The 18,868-nt window shown below is 35.1% G+C and overlaps 1 pseudogene; it reads left to right on the forward strand.

Annotated features, from left to right (window-relative positions):
- Positions 1 to 18,868, forward strand: part of LOC103218729 (putative solute carrier organic anion transporter family member 1B7) — an 83,280-nt pseudogene that overhangs the window by 35,158 nt on the left and 29,254 nt on the right.

Below are 18,868 nucleotides of genomic sequence, written 5' to 3' on the forward strand. Positions count from 1 at the left end.
CCATTGCCTTTTGCTCTTGAAGAAACCAAACCCTCATAACTGGCAGGAAGAAATTATTTTTGTCTCTCTTATATGGTACACTGGTCCCCCTACCTCCACCTTAGTCTGCCACCCTCGTCTTAAAGAAGTGATATGATGGGATGAATTTGGTTCATCCAACCTCGTACTGTGTTTCATATAAAAACACGTATCTGAAAAAATGTATATATTTATATCTATTCGTTTAAATATATCTATTTAAATATGTGTATTTATTTTTATATATTCATTTAAATATATATATTTAAATATGTGTATATATTTTTATGTACATGTACATTTTTTGATATATATACACTAATGTTGGCAATAGGAAAATGACCTGAAAAAGATTACACAACTACATATATTTATATATACACACATATATATTTTTATATATATTTATATATTTATTATATATTTATATATTTTATATATTTATATATAAAATATATTTATTTATTTATATAGTTATATATTATATTATAATATATGCATAATATATAAATATATGTGAATATTTATATATTATGCATATAATATATAAATGTTATAAATAAATAATATATAAATATAAAATATATATTTATATATATTTAAGAGAGTGTGTGTGTATATATATCTATTTACAGCTTTTTTCTCTTATTTCTAGGAATCCTAGCCCTACCTGCTATTGCAATCGGCATGTTTTCAGGAGGATATATGATTAAAAAATTCAAATTGTCTTTAGTTGGACTTGCCAGATTGGGATTTTGTTCTGCAGCAGTGCATCTCTTATCTCAAGTTTTATATTTCTTTCTAATCTGCGAAAGCAAATCAGTTGCCGGCCTTACCTTGACCTATGATGGGTTTGTATATATCATTATATCAATTGCATAATATGTTAACCATACAATTAAAAGATTATGTGTAAGGAAAATAGGGTAGAAAACAATTGTAATTAAACTTTCTTTTCATTGAGAGAAATTTCATTTTTGAAATTCTTAAAATGTTCACTCCCTAAGACCTTAAGGTGATTTTATTCTTTCAGTAAAGAAAAACAATATAGGTTGAAATAATAATGTCTATAATTTATGGGTAATTGTAGTGAGTGGTGGGTAATTTTATCTGCATTTTATAAATGAGAAAGTAAAGACTTTGCCTTTTTATTCACATTCTCTCATGAAGGTATAGTGATATTTTAAGACTATATGATATATGTTGATGCCACCAGTCTGACAGCTAAAAATATGTGTGCTTATGTATTAAAATGTATTAATATTAACTTCTACTAGAGTGTCTATAGATATAACTAATTAAAACAAAAAAACATTGGGTCCTTCAATACTTTTTGAGACTCTGAAGGACTCCTAAGAAAAAACGTATTTGAAAACTGTTGAAAAATTATTTTTCCCCGAAAGTCTCTATGAGGTTGACATTTTTTACAAAGAGTAGTCACATTGCTAAGCTATGGCAGAACTAATCTCAACACAAGAGGATCTGATTGCAATTTCTGGACTAGGTCATTATCTTAGTCCATTTGAGCTGCTATAACAAAATATTGTGTCATTTGTAAATACACAGAAATGTATCTCTCACAGTTTTGGAGGCTGGAACATACAAGATCAAGGTGCTGGGAGATTTGGTATCTGGTAAAGGCACACTTCCTAGTTCATAGATTGTGACTTCTAGCTGTGTTTAGTCATGGTGGAATATGCAAGGGGTCATTAACTCCATTCAGGAGGGTTCGCCCTCATGACCAGATCACATTATGACAGCCCTGTCTCTTAATACCTTCACATAGGACATTAGATTTCAATCTATGAATTTAGGGGCGCACAAATATTTAGACCATAGCAATCATAAACCTTTCTCCATAGCTACTCCCAGTAGGATGTTCTCAAGCAAAATAACGAATTAGATGACTTTAAATGAAATTATTAATTATGTTTTTTCTAAATTACTGATGGACTTTTTTCTCAATTTAAATGACATACTTATTCACAGGTACTTCATCAATCCCCATTCATTAACAAATTTTTGCAAAACAAAATAACTTTTAAAATCTTGAAGCAGAAAATTTATACAAATAATATGCTTTATAATTTTAGCCATGATTAAAATTATATTTAATAATTTATAGCCTTATTATAAAGTAAATCAGTTTAAACATATTGTAGTGTCACTTAAAAAATATACAGAACTTTTCTAGCCCTTTTCAACTGATTCTATTATTTTTTGTTTTTCATTCTTCAGAGGTTCGGCTCTAACCAAAATGAATTCTTATTTTATGTAGTTAAGATACAGATTTTAAAGTTCAACCACATTAACTAGCATCCATAGATTCACAGAAGTTTATAGTGACCTGAGAGGAACTTCAATCTAATGCCATTCCCTTTATCTCACCTCCCCAAAAAAAAATGAGTCTAGAAAAATAAAGTTACTTTTCTAATGTGAAACTTCTTGATGGAATCGTAATAACCTCTTGTGTAAGTCTTATCTAATCCCTGATTTATTTTTTAAGTTTTACTTTTTCTAAGTAATAAATCGTGTCTTGGTATAGAAGGAGAGTTACAAGCATTAAAAAATTAAAAGCATTTTAAAAAACCTCTTTTGGCATTATCAGATCAAATTCTTGATCTAATTAAAGAAAATCCTTTATTTCATTTCTCTCTTCTTTCCCTCACCTTCCCTCCTCCTTTATTTCCCCTCTACTTCCCCCTTGTCTCTCTCCTCCTCTTCCTTCTTTTCTTCCACTATCTTCTCTTTCTCTCTTTTTGATATATGTCTATCATATATTTTCAGAAATAGTCCAGTAAGATCTCATGTAGATGTACCACTTTCTTATTGCAACTCAGAGTGCAATTGTGATGAAAGTCAATGGGAACCAGTTTGTGGGAACAATGGAATAACTTACATCTCACCTTGTCTAGCAGGATGCAAATCTTCGAGTGGTAATAAAGAGCCCATAGTGAGTATTTGTTTTTGTTTTTCCTTCTCTCCTTAATCAAAATCACAGATTTGATTTTTTAATAATTGCTTATCGTATCTTCCTATAGCTAAGGTCTCCAGTATAAAGGATAAAAGATTTCAGTATTATCTGTCATTGTGATGGATGTGAAGTATAAACAAAGCTTCGTATGAAGTCCTGCTTAGGACACAACCAAGATTTTCTGTTATTTGAATTCTATTTTGAGATTACCCCACTTTTTTCTTGAGAGTGTAGAAATATGACCTATTAAAATTTAATCCACTTAGGATTTCTAAGAAGCATCTGATTTGACTGAAGCACAGGATTTCAATTAATTTGGAATTAATTTATCCATCAGAAGTTAGAGGAAAGTCCTGATTAACCTGTTGTCAGCACTACCTACTTTACTGGGACAATAATCTATGTGCATTTTTATATATACATCCTGATGTGTTTAGCTAGGGGCTCTCTGGGGCTTTTGACTTTCCAATAAATTAATCAAGGATTTATGCTCACTTAACTGCCCAGTTCTTGATTTCCTATGTTGATTTCCTCACAGCCAGCACTTCTGTTACCCAGGATAATTTAGTATCCTGCTCACTTGTTGCCAACATATCCATTAAAAATTCCATTTTTTTTCTTCACTCAAAAGGTTTTTTTCCATGTGAGCCTCAGGTTTTTCCCAATATCCTGGGTAACTCCCAATAGTTGGAAATTGGGTATGGTATTCCGCATACCTACCATTCACTCAACATCTCACAAAGTTGTGTAATCATTTTTCAGGCCATTTTCCTATTGCCAACCTTAGCAACATAGTCAGCTATGATAATTACTCTCCACCACACTCTTGTATGTTTCATTTTTAAACATTTTTCATCTTTCCCTTGCCCACTGTCATGCTGATATATCATGGAAAGGCATGGAGAAATTTGAAGAATAAAGCGTCCTAGGTTCCTTGAAGATAGGCCGTAACTTTAATAAACTTGTGCAACATATATGGCCCAAAGACTATACTTAAAAGCCCACATCTCATATTCCTCGACTATAATATCTTTCAGTAAGGGTGCCCTCATTTAATCCCTAGTTTCACTTTGTCCACTAGTGAAGATCTGAAAGAAACATAATATTAGAATCCTAAAAAGAGCTTTGTCTACATGGAGATATCTTCTTAATATGGACAATGGCTGTACCCTCTGGGGGCTACTGCAAAATTCCTTTACTAAATCCTCAGTTAAAAAAAAAAAAAATCTCTTTCTAAAATAATGTTCTCTGTATCAAATTTGGTTTTATTGGCCAATGTGCTTTCTCTAAAAAGATTGCTCCGTATTATTCTTAGTGGAAAAAAAGAAGGATTAGAGGAAGCTTGGTGGAACTATAAAAGTATAGATTTAAATTCTTTTAAAATTCTTCCTTCAGTAATTATTCTTTAGCACTAGTAGGTTAAAGGCAAACTTCCCTTAAACTTTTGTTTAGCCTAGAATCAGAAAAGATTTTTTTTAAAGCCACCTACCTACAAACATTGCCTAATTAAACCTCTCAAATCACTTGATCCCAATGTTCCCCTTCTGTACTCTTACCATTAGTCAGGACATTCTGTTGTGTTGGACCTCTCTGGTAATAATATTATCTATTTTATTATCTGTCATTATGGTCTTGAATGCTGCTTTCGACTGCTTAAATAGAATTCTGGCATCCATGCCCATCTCTGTTTCCTCTGTACTCTGTCCTATTTTCATGAGTGGCTCTAGTTCCAGATTTCGGCCCCTTTCAACCTGCTGTATTTTCTCAAGTTTTGGGGTAATCCTTCCCCAGGCATGTCACTAATACTTAGTAGAGATTGTTAAAGTGAGTAAAAATGCGTATTTTAGGAAGTAGGTGTGGGTGAAAGAGCAATATTGAAAACAATTTATATTGATGAGAAAATTATATACAGTTTCATATGCTAATTTCTTAAATTATTTCCCAATTTTAATATTAATAATTTATTAAATGTTAATATTCAATTACATTAGCTTATACAGAAAGTAATTCAGGAAGCAATTTTGTCTTTCATTATTAAGCAACTGTATTTTTATAATATTTTTAAAACTATAAATATTTTAGTTTGAGACTTCTTTAAATATAATGGAATGTATTCATAGCCCAGTTGCATGTGGCAAATGTATTTGGTAATATTTCAAAAATTATTTTTAGGTGTTTTATAACTGTAGCTGTGTGGAAGTAACCGGTCTCCAGAACAAAAATTACTCAGTGCACCTGGGTGAATGCCCAAGAGATGATGCTTGTACAAGGAAGTTTTATGTTTATTTTGCAATTAAAGTCTTAGATTCTTTCCTCTGTGCAATTGGACTTACCTCATATTCTGTGCTGGTGATTAAGTAAGTATGATGTTTTAAAACACTATCATGTATATTAAACTAAAAACACACCCAATGATATACATATTTTCCGTATTTAGCTCAAATTCATATTTTGTTACATTTTGATTTTCTGGGAATTCATTTTCTTAGCATTATTATGATATTTCAATGCTATCATTAATAATATAATTTTGTCTCTAATACTTCCATTTTGAAATCTAGACTCTATACATTGTTCTTTTATTGAGAATCTTAAGACACACACTGATTGACAATTGCCTCGATTGTAAACGAGTCTCTATATGATTCAAAAAGAACTTTTAATTTTCAGTTGCCTTGGATCCTAATGGGCCAGTTAGAGAAAATCATCTGTTGATTTCATTGAAAGAAAACCTTTTGCAACAAGATATAAATATAAACTTCTGTGTGTAATGAAATTCTAATGCTGTAAATTTACCCACAGCATGGCTTCTGACCTAGTATCCCTTAATACCATTGTAGACAGAAGAAAAGTGTATGTAAAGAATTCATTCGTTTCTTCACTCATTAAACAGATATTTAGACAGGATGTGATGCTTAATGAAGAATATTTCTTGGTAAATAAAACCAATAAGGTACCTGTTGTCTCATAGCTTAGAAAATCGATGAGTGATCTGAGACAAATAAGTTTTAAAATAAACATATAATTACAAATTGCTCTTAGTCTTAATAAGGAAAAAGACTGCTAATAAAAGGAATAAAAAGAGAAATGAAGTTTGGGAGTGAAATGAGAGTATATGAGGGAAAGGACTCACAAAGTACGTCTTAAAAGAAGTGATGTTTTATCTAAAGGCATACAGAAAAAGCCAAATGAAGGACTTTCAGGAAGAGGGTCTAGGTACTGATTCCTTAACACAGGAAAGAACTAGCGTGTTTGAAGACTAAAAAGAATCCAGTTCATTGGACCATACTGAGTGAGAGGGGTGTGGCATAAGATAAGTTTGGAAAATTAGGGAGGAAGCAGATAATGTGTGCCCTACTGGCCAATATAATAATTCAGTCAACTAAAACTGTAAACATGTAAAGACAGGCATGTGGATCTTAAAAATATACATGATAAGTAGAATAACCTGGGTTAACATCTGATTGTACTTTTAAAACATACTAGTTGATCACATTCATGGTCTGCTAACAGCATGACATGATAGAAAAAAAAATGTGTTTTTAAATTTTGTTAACATGAAAGTAAACCTGTAAACTAAATTTACAGTTGTCAAATTTTGACCCTGACTGCAAGTCTTATCAAATTATTTATAGTAAATATTCCACAAATACAACTTCATCTTCAATATAAAGTGTCTACTCAGAGGGAGAAGCATATATTTGCTAAAATACAATTTCATTAAAATAAAAATTCACCTCAAAACCTCATACTAGTTTGTATCTCAACATGTTTCAACTTCTTAATTAAAAATTTTTATGAGGAGAGTTTTAAAAATACTGTTTCATCCTTGATAGTTATGATTTATCTAATTAGGAAAGTTATGAAATCAACATTACCACTTGTCAAAAGCATTTATTAATCTCTCACTAGCCTTTGATTTTCTTTGAAGAAAAGTTTTGTGAAGCAGACTAGAGAACACAGATATAAAATACGAACTTCAGTCTGTTAATGATTTTCTAATGCTTATATCATAAGACTATTGCTAAAACTAGACTAAGCAGGAGTGTAGGCATTTACTCATCCAATACATATTTATTATGTGTGTCAGCCACAGGTCCATGCAATGAGGATGGAAATGTGAATGAAAGTGGTAAAACTTCATTGGCATCCAGTGGGCATGGGGAATGGGGGATGGATTGGCACAGGAGAAGAACTAATAAACAAATAAGCAAGTAAATATGTAGCATAGGGTAAGTGTGCAACACTAGAAAGAAGGATCAGAGTAAGAAAATAGAAAAAGTAGGGATAGGTAAGAGACACTAGCTCAGACATTGTGCATTGGAAATCATATGATAAGAAGCCTAAATGAAGAGCTGAAGAGTGAAACTACAAGCCATGCTAAATGGGGCCAGGGAAGGAACAATCAAGCAAGGTAGAGCAGAGGTAAAGCCCTGATGTGGAGCATACTTGACATATACATGGTCAGAAAAAAGTGTGTGAGGAAGAGAGAGATATGAAGCACAATGACAGAGCTAGCATGATCCAGATTATGTTGTTCACAGGAAAGTCTTTGGAACTTATTCTAAACGTGTTCAAAGCTCTAGAGGGTTTAAGTGTTAGTATTACCTAATGCTTATGGCTTACCTAATGAGAAGAACACTCGAACTGTGCATGGAGAGGGAGTGTGTTTTTGGAAGACAAAAATGAAATCATGGAAAACAGAAGGCTATGATCATTCTTCACAAGATGGGGTCTCAACTGAGCATGGTTATGATTAAGGAAGTGGGAAGTGACTTGAGTCTCAGTCTTTGTTTTGTTTTTTAAGGCAAAGCCAATATAATTTGCTGCTCAATTGAATATGGCAGGTGAGAGAGAGAATTTAAGGATGATCTGAAAATTCTGGTCTGAGTTCTGAAAAAATTATAGTACTGTCGAACAAAATGGGAAAGACTAAGGAAGAGTAGTTTTGGGAAAGTGGACAAGTAAGACTTCTTGTGTCTCTAAAACTGAGCTGCCTGTTAGATATCTACCAACAATGTCATGTGTAGAATCTACTATTCAGGAGAAACACTAAAGTTCGAAACATAAATTTTAGAGTTAGCAACATACAGATGCTATTTAAATTCAGTGCTCTATTGAGATCTTCTAGGGACTCAGTACAGATAGAAACTAGATCCTAGGACCAACACCTAGTGCTCTAACTTTAGAGATCAATAATAGAAGAAGCCAGTGAAGGAAACTGAGGAAGTCCCGTGAGTTATGAGAAAAACTGAGAAAAGATCATGTTCTTGAAGCATAATGAAGAATATATGAAGTAGTGAGTAAAGCAACTATGTCAAGGGCTGCTGAGAGTTCACAGGAGTTAGGGACTAGAAAGTGACCCTCAGATTTCATTATATGCTGATCACTGTTAGCCCAAACAAAACTGGTGTATGAAGAAGGAAGGGAAATATAAGGCTGCTTTAGTTATTAAAAAGTGTTTCATTTTTATGGATTTAGGGGTACAAGTGCAGTTGTGAAACATGGATATACTGTGCAGTGAAGTATGGGGTTTTGTGTTCTCGTCATCTGAATAGAGTACATTGTATCCGATAGATAGTATTTCATCCCTCCCACCCTCCCGTCCCATCCCATCCCTGCCACCCTCTGCCAACCTCCCACACTTTAGAGTCTCTAATGGTCTATTGTTTCACTCTGTATGTCCTTATGTACCCACTATTTAGCTCTCACATCAAAGTGAGTACATGCATTTTTTAACTTTCTGTTTCTGACTCATTTCACTAAGGATAATGGCCTCCAGTTCTACCCATAATGCTGCAAATGACTTGACTTCATTTTTTATGGCTGACTAGTATTCCATGATATATACATATATATCAAATTCTTAATGTAACTCTCAGTTAATGGACATTTAGATTAATTCTATGACTTTGCTTTTGTTATTAGTGCTATCATAAGCATACAAGTGCAGGTATTTTTTGTTTGTTTGTTTGTTTTTGTTTTGAGACAGAGTCTTACTTTTTTTGCCAAGACTGGAGTGCAGTGGTGGGATCTCATCTCCCTGCAATCTCCGCCTCCTAGGTTCAAGCAATTTTCCTGCCTCAGCCTTCTGAGTAGCTGGGATTTCAGTCTCCCACCACCATACCTGACTAATTATTTTGTATTTTATTTTATTTTATTTTGTTTTATTTATTTTAATTTTTAGTGGAGATGTGGTTTTCACTATGTTAGTCAAACTGGTCTCAAACTCTTGACTTCAAGTGATCTGCCTGCCTTGGCCTCCCTAAGTGCTGGGATTGCAGGCGTGAGCCACTTCACCCAGCCACAGGTGTCTTTTTAATAAAATTATTTATTTTTTATTTAGGTAGACATCCAGTACTGGGATTTCTGGATTGAATGGTAGTTCAGTTTTTAGGTCTTTGGTAAATCTCTATACTGTTTTCCATAGAGGTTGTACTAATTTACATTCCCACCAACAGTGTATAAGCATTCTCTTTTCTCCTCATCTTCACTAACATCTGTCGTTTTTTGACTTTGTAATAATAGCTATCATAAGGATATAAGATGATACTGTGATTTTAATTTTAATATCTCTGATGATTAGTGATGTTGGGGATTTTTTATATGTTTATTGAACACTTGTATGTCTTCCTTTGAAAAATGTCTGTTCATGTCCTTTGCCCACTTTTTAATGAGATTCTTTTTTTTTTCATGGAGTTGAGTTCCTCATATATTATGGATATTAGCACTTTATCAGATCCATTGTTTACAAATATTTTCTCCCATTCTGTGGGTTGTCTGTGTCCTCTGTTGATTATTTCTTTTACTCAGCAGAAGTTTTTCAGTTTAATTAAGTTCCATTGGCGTATATTTGTTGTTGTTGTATTTGCTTTTGAGGATGTAATCATAAATCCTTTGCCTAGATCAATGTCCAGGAGAGTTTTCCTAGGTTTTCCCCTAAGATTTTTTATAGTTTCAGACCTTACATTTAAGTCTTTAATCAATTTTGAGTTAATTTTTATATATGGTGAGAGATAGAGATTCCATTTTATGACTGCATATATGACTCTCCAATTTTCCCAGTACCATTTATTGAATAGAATGTCCTTTCCTCAGTGTATATATATTTTTGCCTTTGTCAAAGATCAGTATGTTGTAGGTATGTGGTTTTATCTCTAGCTTCTGTAGTCTGTTCCATTAATCTATGCATTTATTTTTATACTATTACTATTTATTTTGGCTTATAGACTTGAAGTATAATATAAAGTATAATATAAATAGAAATACTGAACAAATAATGAGTAATTAAATTGAATTGAATCAGTAATAAAAAAGAAATCTCCTAATAACAATAAAAAATGCAAGAACAGTTGACATCACTGCCAGGTAAGGTAGTGTAATAGTCAGGTAAGGTAATAACTTCAGCTTATTTTTTGCTTAGGATGAATTTGCTCTTCAGGATCTTTTTTGGTTCCATATGAATTTTAGGATTTTTTTCTAATTCTATAAAACCTGATATTGGTAATTTAATGGAAATTGCATTGAATCTTTATAGGTTGCTCTGGGCAGGATGGTCATTTTACATAATATTAATTATTTCAATTCATGAGTGTAGGAACTTTTTCCATTCCATTTTGTCATATATGACTTTTTAATCAGTTTTTTTTTTTTGTAGAGATTTTTTACCTCTTAGGTTAAATGTATTCCTATTTATTATATTTTTTATCTATTATATAGATCAGTAAAAAAAATCTTGTTATAGACAACTGTATTATCTATCAGTTATCTATCAGATAGATAACTGTATTGGGATTCTTTTGTTGATTTGGTTCTCAGCTAGATCATTATTTGTGTATGGAAATTATACTCATTTTTGTAAATTGGTTTTATATCCTGAAACTTTACTGAAATAGTTTATCAAGTCTAGGAGACTTTCAGAGGCATCTTTAGGATTTTCTAGGTATTAGATTATATCATAAATAAAAAGAAATAATTTGAACATTTGTTTTCCAATTTGGATACCTTTTATTCCTTTTTTTGTCTGATTGCTCTAGATAGAACTTCCAATACTATGTTGAACAGGAGTGGTGAAAGTAGGCATCCTCATCTTGTTTCCATTCTTAGAAGTAATGCTTATATTTTTCTCTCACTCAGTATGTTGTTAACTGTGGTTTGCATTTTATGGCTTTCATTATTTTGAGGTATGTTTCTTCTATGCCTAGTTTAGTAATGGTTTTTATCATAAAGGAATGCTTGATTTTATGAAGTGCTTTTTCTGTATCAGTTGGTTTTATATGCTTTTTGGTTTTAATTATGTTAGTTTGATGAATCACATATATTGACTGGCATATGTTGAACCATCTTTGCATTTCAGGAATAAAGACCGTTTCATCATTGTGATGAACCTTTTGATGTGCTGCTGAATTCAATTTTCTACTGTTTTATTGAGGATAATTTGATCTATGTTCATCAGGAATATTGATCTGTAGTTTTATTTTTTATTTATTATTTACTTGCCTAGTTTTGGTGTCAGGGTGATGCAGACTTCATAGAATGAGTTAGGGAGGATTCCTTCCTTCTTGATTTTTTGAACAGTTTTAGTAGAATTGTTATCATTTCTTCCTTGTTTCTTTGGTAGAATTTGGCAGTGATGCCAACTGTTCTTGCACTTTTTATTGTTATTAGGAGATTTCTTTTTTATTACTGATTCAATTTAATTACTCATTATTTGTTTAGTATTTCTATTTTTTCTTGGTTCAAATTCGGGAGGTTGTATGTTTCCAGGAATTTATCAATTTTCTGTAGGTTTTCTAGTTTGTATATGTAGAGATGTACGTAGTAGACTTTGATGATCTTTTGTATTTCTGTGGTAATAGTTTTAATGTCACCTTTATCATTTCTGATTGTGCTTATTTGAATCTTCTTCCTTTTAATGGTTATCTACTAGCAGTCTAGCAATCTTGTTTATATTTTCAGATAACCAACTTTTTTTTTTCACTGATCCTTTGTAAATTTTTTTGCCCACATTTCATTTAGTTTTGTTCTTTGTTATTGCTTTATTCTGCCAGTTTCGGGTGTGGGTTGTTCTTGGTTTTCTGGTTCCATGTGGCATGATATTAGATAGGCATTTAATGCTACAAACTTCCCTCTTAGCACTGATTTGATGCATCTCAGAGGTTTTGATATGCTGTCTTTATTTTTTATTCATTTTGATTTTTAAAAATAATTCTGCCTTGATTTCAATAATTGTTCAGAAACAAATTATTTAATTTTCATTTATTTGTATAGTGTCAAGAATTCCTCTATGTACTAATTTCTATTTTTATTTCACTGTGTTCTGAGAAGGTACTTGATGTAATTTTGATTTTTAAAAAAATGTATTCACTCTTGCCTGTGGCATGGCATATGGTCAAATTTTTAGCATGTTTCACGTGTAGATGTGAAGAATCTTTATTCTGTGGTAGTAATATAAGATGTTCTGCAAATGTTTGTTAGGTTCATTCGGTCTAGTGTTCTATTTACCATTTTTCTTTATTGATTTTTAGCCTCCATGATCTTCCTATTTCTGTTGGTGGGTTATTTATGGACCCTACTAACATTGTATTGGCATCTCTCTTTCTTCAGTCAAGTAGTATTTGTTTTATGAATCTGAGCGCTACAATGCTCGATGCATGCTTTTAGAATTGTTATGTCCTCTTGTTGAATTGAGTCTTTATAAAATATGATAACCTTTTTTTGTTTTTTTACCGTTTTTTATTTGAAATTTGTTTGATCTAACACAGTATAGCTATAGTTGGTTTATGTGACCATGGGATATCTTTTTGCACCCCTTTACTTTGACTCTGAAAATGTCTATACCAGTTAGTTTATTAGGTGGGTTTCTTGTGTGTAGCATAAAGTTGGATCTTTTTTTTAAAACATTCTGCCAGCCTATGTTTTTTTTTTTTTTTTTTTAATTTATTTATTATTATTAAACTTCAAGTTGTAGGGTACATGTGCACAACGTGCAGGTTTGCTACATATGTATACTTGTGCCATGTTGGTGTGCTGCACCCATCAACTCGTCATTTACATCAGGTATAACTCCCAATGCAATCCCTCCCCCCTCCCCCCTCCCCATGATAGGCCCCGGTGTGTGATGTTCCCCTTCCCGAGTCCAAGTGATCTCATTGTTCAGTTCCCACCTACGAGTGAGAACATGCGGTGTTTGGTTTTCTGTTCTTGTGATAGTTTGCTAAGAATGATGGTTTCCAGCTGCGTCCATGTCCCTACAAAGGACACAAACTCATCCTTTTTTATGGCTGCATAGTATTCCATGGTGTATATGTGCCACATTTTCTTAATCCAGTCTGTCACTGATGGACATTTGGGTTGATTCCAAGTCTTTGCTATTGTGAATAGTGCTGCAATAAACATACGTGTGCATGTGTCCTTATAGCAGCATAATTTATGATCCTTTGGGTATATACCCAGTAATGGGATGGCTGGGTCATATGGTACATCTAGTTCTAGATCCTTGAGGAATCGCCATACTGTTTTCCATAATGGTTGAACTAGTTTACAATCCCACCAACAGTGTAAAAGTGTTCCTATTTCTCCACATCCTCTCCAGCACCTGTTGTTTCCTGACTTTTTAATGATGGCCATTCTAACTGGTGTGAGATGGTATCTCATTGTGGTTTTGATTTGCATTTCTCTGATGGCCAGTGATGATGAGCATTTTTTCATGTGTCTGTTGGCTGTATGAATGTCTTCTTTTGAGAAATGTCTGTTCATATCCTTTGCCCACTTTTGGATGGGGTTGTTTGTTTTTTTCTTGTAACTTTGTTTGAGTTCTTTGTAGGTTCTGGATATTAGCCCTTTGTCAGATGAGTAGATTGCAAAAATTTTCTCCCATTCTGTAGGTTGCCTGCTCACTCTGATGGTAGTTTCTTTTGCTGTGCAGAAGCTCTTTAGTTTGATGAGATCCCATTTGTCAATTTTGGCTTTTGTTGCCGTTGCTTTTGGTGTTTTAGACATGAAGTCTTTGCCCATGCCTATGTCCTGAATGGTACTACCTAGGTTTTCCTCTAGGATTTTTATGGTATTAGGTCTAACATTTAAGTCTCTAATCCATCTTGAATTAATTTTCGTATAAGGAGTAAGGAAAGGATCCAGTTTCAGCTTTCTACTTATGGCTAGCCAGTTTTCCCAGCACCATTTATTAAATAGGGAATCCTTTCCCCATTTCTTGTTTCTCTCAGGTTTGTCAAAGATCAGATGGCTGTAGATGTGTGGTATTATTTCTGAGGACTCTGTTCTGTTCCATTGGTCTATATCTCTGTTTTGGTACCAGTACCATGCTGCTTTGGTTACTGTAGCCTTGTAGTATAGTTTGAAGTCAGGTAGCGTGATGCCTCCAGCTTTGTTCTTTTGACTTAGGATTGTCTTGGAGATGCGGGCTCTTTTTTGGTTCCATATGAACTTTAAAGCAGTTTTTTCCAATTCTGTGAAGAAGCTCATTGGTAGCTTGATGGGGATGGCATTGAATCTATAAATTACCTTGGGCAGTATGGCCATTTTCACGATATTGATTCTTCCTATCCATGAGCATGGTATGTTCTTCCATTTGTTTGTGTCCTCTTTTATTTCACTGAGCAGTGGTTTGTAGTTCTCCTTGAAGAGGTCCTTTACATCCCTTGTAAGTTGGATTCCTAGGTATTTTATTCTCTTTGAAGCAATTGTGAATGGAAGTTCATTCCTGATTTGGCTCTCTGTTTGACTGTCACTGGTGTATAAGAATGCTTGTGATTTTTGCACATTAATTTTGTATCCTGAGACTTTGCTGAAGTTGCTGATCAGCTTAAGGAGATTTTGGGCTGAGACAATGGGGTTTTCTAAATATACAATCATGTCGTCTGCAAACAGGGACAATTTGACTTCTTCTTTTCCTAACTGAATCCCCTTGATTTCTTTCTCTTGCCTGATTGCCCTAGCCAGAACTTCCAACACTATGTTGAATAGGAGTGGTGAGAGAGGGCATCCCTGTCTTGTGCCAGTTTTCAAAGGGAATTTTTCCAGTTTTTGCCCATTCAGTATGATATTGGCTGTGGGTTTGTCATAAATAGCTCTTATGATTTTGAGGTACGTTCCATCAATACCGAATTTATTGAGCGTTTTTAGCATGAAGGGCTGTTGAATTTTGTCAAAAGCCTTTTCTGCATCTATTGAGATAATGATGTGGTTCTTGTCTTTGGTTCTGTTTATATGCTGGATTATGTTTATTGATTTGCGAATGTTGAACCAGCCTTGCATCCCAGGGATGAAGCCCACTTGATCATGGTGGATAAGCTTTTTGATGTGCTGCTGAATCCGGTTTGCCAGTATTTTATTGAGGATTTTTGCATCGATGTTCATCAGGGATATTGGTCTAAAATTCTCTTTTTTTGTTGTGTCTCTGCCAGGCTTTGGTATCAGGATGATGTTGGCCTCATAAAATGAGTTAGGGAGGATTCCCTCTTTTTCTATTGATTGGAATAGTTTCAGAAGGAATGGTACCAGCTCCTCCTTGTACCTCTGGTAGAATTCAGCTGTGAATCCATCTGGTCCTGGACTTTTTTTGGTTGGTAGGCTATTAATTATTGCCTCAATTTCAGAGCCTGCTATTGGTCTATTCAGGGATTCAACTTCTTCCTGGTTTAGTCTTGGAAGAGTGTAAGTGTCCAGGAAATTATCCATTTCTTCTAGATTTTCCAGTTTATTTGCGTAGAGGTGTTTATAGTATTCTCTGATGGTAGTTTGTATTTCTGTGGGGTTGGTGGTGATATCCCCTTTATCATTTTTAATTGCGTCGATTTGATTCTTCTCTCTTTTCTTCTTTATTAGTCTTGCTAGTGGTCTGTCAATTTTGTTGATCTTTTCAAAAAACCAACTCCTGGATTCATTGATTTTTTGGAGGGTTTTTTGTGTCTCTATCTCCTTCAGTTCTGCTCTGATCTTAGTTATTTCTTGCCTTCTGCTAGCTTTCGAATGTGTTTGCTCTTGCTTCTCTAGTTCTTTTAATTGCGATGTTAGAGTGTCAATTTTAGATCTTTCCTGCTTTCTCTTGTGGGCATTTAGTGCTATAAATTTCCCTCTACACACTGCTTTAAATGTGTCCCAGAGATTCTGGTATGTTGTATCTTTGTTCTCATTGGTTTCAAAGAACATCTTTATTTCTGCCTTCATTTCGTTATGTACCCAGTAGTCATTCAGGAGCAGGTTGTTCAGTTTCCATGTAGTTGAGCGGTTTTGATTGAGTTTCTTAGTCCTGAGTTCTAATTTGATTGCACTGTGGTCTGAGAGACAGTTTGTTATAATTTCTGTTCTTGTACATTTGCTGAGGAGTGCTTTACTTCCAATTACGTGGTCAATTTTGGAGTAAGTACGATGTGGTGCTGAGAAGAATGTATATTCTGTTGATTTGGGGTGGAGAGTTCTATAGATGTCTATTAGGTCTGCTTGCTGCAGAGATGAGTTCAATTCCTGGATATCCTTGTTAACTTTCTGTCTCATTGATCTGTCTAATGTTGACAGTGGAGTGTTGAAGTCTCCCATTATTATTGTATGGGAGTCTAAGTCTCTTTGTAAGTCTCTAAGGACTTGCTTTATGAATCTGGGTGCTCCTGTATTGGGTGCATATATATTTAGGATAGTTAGCTCTTCCTGTTGAATTGATCCCTTTACCATTATGTAATGGCCTTCTTTGTCTCTTTTGATCTTTGATGGTTTAAAGTCTGTTTTATCAGAGACTAGTATTGCAACCCCCGCTTTTTTGTGTTCTCCATTTGCTTGGTAAATCGTCCTCCATCCCTTTATTTTGAGCCTATGTATGTCTCTGCGTGTGAGATGGGTCTCCTGAATACAGCAGACTGATGGATCTTGACTCTTTATCCAGTTTGCCAGTCTGTGTCTTTTAATTGGAGCATTTAGTCCATTTACATTTAAGGTTAAGATTGTTATGTGTGAACTTGATCCTGCCATTATGATATTAACTGGTTATTTTGCTCGTTAGTTGATGCAGTTTCTTCCTAGCCTTGATGGTCTTTACATTTTGGCATGTTTTTGCAATGGCTGGTACCGGTTGTTCCTTTCCATGTTTAGTGCTTCCTTCAGGGTCTCTTGTAAGGCAGGCCTAGTGGTGACAAAATCTCTAAGCATTTGCTTATCTGTAAAGGATTTTATTTCTCCTTCACTTTTGAAACTTAGTTTGGCTGGATATAAAATTCTGGGTTTAAAATTCTTTTCTTTAAGAATGTTGAATATTGGCCCCCACTCTCTTCTGGCTTGAAGAGTTTCTGCCGAGAGATCTGCTGTTAGTCTGATGGGCTTCCCTTTGTGGGTAACCCGACCTTTCTCTCTGGCTGCCCTTAAGATTTTTTCCTTCATTTCAACTTTGGTGAATCTGGCAATTATGTGTCTTGGAGTTGCTCTTCTCGAGGAGTATCTTTGTGGCGTTCTCTGTATTTCCTGGATTTGAATGTTGGCCTGCCCTACTAGGTTGGGGAAGTTCTCCTGGATGATATCCTGAAGAGTGTTTTCCAACTTGGTTCCATTTTCCCCCTCACTTTCAGGTACCCCAATCAGACGTAGATTTGGTCTTTTTACATAATCCCATACTTCTTGCAGGCTTTGTTCATTTCTTTTTCTTCTTTTTTCTTTTGGTTTCTCTTCTCGCTTCATTTCATTCATTTGATCCTCCATCGCTGACATTCTTTCTTCCAGTTGATCGAGACGGTTACTGAAGCTTGTGCATTTGTCACGTATTTCTCGTGCCATGGTTTTCGTCTCTTTCATTTCGTTTGTGAGCTTCTCTGCATTAATTACTCTAGCCATCAATTCTTCCACTTTTTTTTCAAGATTTTTAGTTTCTTTGCGCTGGGTACGTAATTCCTCCTTTAGCTCTGAGAAATTTGATGGACTGAAGCCTTCTTCTCTCATCTCGTCGAAGTCATTCTCTGTCCAGCTTTGATCCGTTGCTGGCGATGAGCTGCGCTCCTTTGCCGGGGAAGATGCGCTCTTATTTTTTGAATTTCCAGCTTTTCTGCCCTGCTTTTTCCCCATCTTTGTGGTTTTATCTGCCTCTGGTCTTTGATGATGGTGATGTACTGATGGGGTTTTGGTGTAGGTGTCCTTCCTGTTTGATAGCTTTCCTTCTAACAGTCAGGATCCTCAGCTGTAGGTTGTAGCTGTAGGAGATTGCTTGAGGTCCACTCCAGACCCTGTTTGCCTGGGTATCAGCAGCAGAGGCTGCAGAAGATAGAATATTTCTGAACAGCGAGTGTACCTGTCTGATTCTTGCTTTGGAATCTTCCTCTCAGGGGTGTACTCCACCCTGTGAGGTGTGATGTGTCAGACTGCCCCTAGTGGGGGATGTCTCCCAGTTAGGCTACTCAGGGGTCAGGGACCCACTTGAGCAGGGAGTCTGCCCTTCTCAGATCTCAACCTCCGTGTTGGGAGATCCACTGCTCTCTTCAAAGCTGTCAGACAGAGTCGTTTGCGTCTGCAGAGCTGCTGCGTTTGTTATTATTTACTGTGCCCTGTCTCCAGAGGTGGAGTCTACAGAGACAGGCAGGTTTCCTTGAGCTGCTGTGAGCTCCACCCAGTTCGAGCTTCCCAGCAGCTTTGTTTACCTACTTAAGCCTCAGCAATGGCGGGCGCCCCTCCCCCAGCCTCGCTGCTGCCTTGCCGGTAGATCACAGACTGCTGTGCTAGCAATGAGGGAGGCTCCGTGGGTGTGGGACACTCCTGGCCAGGTGTGGGATATGATCTCCTGGTGTGCCTGTCTGCTTAAAGCGCAGTATTGGGGTGGGAGTTACCCGATTTTCCAGGTGTTGTGTGTCTCAGTTCCCCTGGCTAGGAAAAGGGATTCCCTTC

Source organism: Chlorocebus sabaeus, chromosome 11, assembly GCF_047675955.1.
Source record: "Chlorocebus sabaeus isolate Y175 chromosome 11, mChlSab1.0.hap1, whole genome shotgun sequence".
Classification (NCBI taxonomy): domain Eukaryota; kingdom Metazoa; phylum Chordata; class Mammalia; order Primates; family Cercopithecidae; genus Chlorocebus; species Chlorocebus sabaeus.